The 2,908-nt window shown below is 37.6% G+C and overlaps 1 protein-coding gene across 1 annotated transcript in view; it reads left to right on the plus strand.

Moving 5' to 3' along the window:
• Positions 1-1,850: 1,850 nt before the first annotated feature.
• LOC106685608 (probable cytochrome P450 6a17) overlaps positions 1,851-2,908 on the plus strand; it is a gene marked incomplete at its 3' end in the record, with an annotated part of 22,614 nt that continues 21,556 nt past the window's right edge. Inside the window, 1 exon segment of the mRNA XM_067050313.1 lies at positions 1,851-1,929.

Here is a 2,908-nt window from a genome sequence, read left to right on the forward strand (position 1 = left end):
AGAGAATTCCAGAAGGAGGTTGCACGTATGACGAAGGATTTGCTAAAGAAGGCGGTTCTATAGGAGGGCATAAATCAATCGGTTGGGATCTGGTGTTTAATAAGTGGATGGATAAAAGAAGAGTGAGGATATCCAGGATAGAGGTAGGTTTTTGATTTTAAGAACTTGGAATAGGAAAACACCAAGGAGGTATTGCCTTCGAGAGGTTGGATAGAGCCACTTCAACTCGGTATACCAGCGGGAGACTTGAGAGTGCCTTGGGAACCCAAAGCTAAATCTTACAAAGCAGTTCATGAGTCTCTTCAGTCTCAACTCTAATCCTGCAGATAGCCTTCAATAGATCAAGGAACCGCAGTCGAAGTGGGGGAAGACGAGATAGGATACTAGGAGCTGACAGGTGTTCTGAGGAATAGAATTACGGAATCTTAGGTCAATTATCTTCTTCCAGTAAAAATAAATTGTTGATTCTTGGCAGCAGTGGTACGCCTGGCGTTCTACCCTATTGTTGCAGCATCCCATACGCTAGAAATGGCGAGGCTGGGGACCTAAAAAATACATAAGAAGGATTTATTTTTGGGGCCCAGGACTGATACAATTTTAAGTTCTTGAGCAAATATATATCATACATACACTACATATAGGTCTCCTTACATTTGGTGAGGTTGATATGTTGTGAAAGTTCACTATTAAGGTATATACATATGAAAGTTAAACGTAGTAATTAATGCGACTGTTAGTCCACTGACATTACTTGCACTATTATCAATTAAGACAGGCCTAGTGCGTCTTACTTAGTAAATGCTGTCATGACTTTAACTATCAAATAGTTACACCACAGTCGTGGCTAACACTTTTGTCGCAATAACGGAAGCTGTACGACAGTTCACTGTCAAGCCGTATACTGTTCCTCCCCAAGTCATCAATTCCAGTACTTTTTTAATAATAAATAAATCCGCTCCGCGACAACCCACAGGTTGTAGGGGTACAATAAGGAAATACTGTTACTAGAACAACTGTTGTGCAAGGAAGTGTTTTGATCAGAATCAGACACGACCGCCAAATTTTCCCCCAACTAAGGGTACCCCATTATGAAGCTGGGTGGATCACGGTAGCCTCCCGAACCCACAGGATTGGCTCACGGCTACGGTAACAGTATATAATTATCTGTCACACTCGGATTCGAGTAACTTACATTATAAACGTTGCTGGGGGAAGGAGTATGTACAGGAATCGTCAGGAAATAAAAGTCGATCACCTCCAGGACTGGATTCGAACCGGCGCCACTGCATTTACGAGATTACTAAGAAGGCGCTCCCTCAACTCACTCCGCTAAAGACGGTGACTTTTTGTTTTTGATGGTCCCATAGAATGAAAATTGTACCCTCCAACTCTGCTCAGAATATAATAATTCTTAAGAATATGCTCGCTTCTCTTCCCTGCCCTTATGTCAGAAATGGCCAAAAAAGAACAATAAAAAAAAATTTTTTCTTTGTGACCTAGACTGAAACAAATGACGCATAACCAGAAAAGTGATCTACGGTTGGTAGACATTTCATAGACAAGATCATGTCGTTGCCTTTTTATATAAGATGGTTCTTTTCAATAATAAAATCGTTGTAAAAATTAAATTTTGCCACGGCGCTCCGGCGTATACTTGTAGCACTGTGTTTAGGTACAGCGGATCGACATTCTTTCTCCGGCTTTGAAGGACAGGCCTATATAACAATGATAAAATACAGAATCACTTATCCAATAAGAAGGATATCATATCATTCACAGATAAACGAAATGTTATCTAGAAATCAAACTAGCAGCGAAGACTAACGCGGGCATGCGCAGTTCAAGTAGCTCTGTTCCGTACTTATAGAGTTGTGAAGATGTCGCTGGCTCAGTTAAAGCTGCAGGCTTGAACAAAACACTGTTAACCAGGTTTGTGCTTCAGCCTTTTAATATTTAGGTTGGATAATAGTAGAATTCGAAGATAGTGTTATTTTAATTCATAAGAACACAAGTAAAATTATTTTTCAATCCGTCTTATGTACAGTGAATTAAGGTTAAAGTAAACTATCCGCCTTGCAGAATTAATTTCTATAATTAGCGTATTTATGATCTTTATTATAGCATGTTAAATAAAAAAGTTTAGTTAAATGGAGAAATGTTTCCTTATTTTAGCATGTTAAAATGATAGATCTGCTAAATGGAGAATGACGTCACAGAACAGACCAGCTGAGCTACACACTATTTTGTTTGTTGTTGTTTTGAAAATTTAATTTCTCGTAGTTCATGTTGTTTTTGCTTTAGACATTTTTAGAACTCTAATAAAGCAATGGGTAAAAATAATGAAATTCTGGAAGGTTTCGAAAGGAAAGGTTACAAAGTTTCTCATAAATTCCGCTTGGGGCTCCTCTGCACTTATCATATAACATGAACTTAAAATTGGGTTGCTCACAAACCTATATTTATAATATTATATTATAAGTATTTATTATATATTACTGTCTTTTATGTAAGCATAAGTCGCTAAAAATTAAAAAAAAAAAAAGATGCAGATAAAATAAAGTTAAAGATTAGAGTTCACAGATTAGGCATGTGTAGGGGAGGGGACAAGATTGGTTCATAATAATGCGGAGGCATAGGCTAAACCCGACTCCATCTTTACACATCAAATGTTATCATCAGATATTTTAAATCAACTTCGAGAATCGGGAATTACATATGGAGTCAATAGAGGATCACATAAAAATACGGTTCATGAAGTTCCACTCCCAGTTGCCGACAGTTAAAGGAGCAGTGACCTACAACCTGAGAAACCCAACCTCAACCCGATGACTGAAGCCCAGTCACACTACCTTAATTTTACTTTTTATTATTACTCATTTTATTTATTCATTATTATTTTTTTTTTTTA

This window comes from Halyomorpha halys, unplaced genomic scaffold (assembly GCF_000696795.3).
Source record: "Halyomorpha halys isolate HHAL.00 unplaced genomic scaffold, Hhal_1.1 Scaffold716.1, whole genome shotgun sequence".
Taxonomy (NCBI): Eukaryota; Metazoa; Arthropoda; class Insecta; order Hemiptera; family Pentatomidae; genus Halyomorpha; species Halyomorpha halys.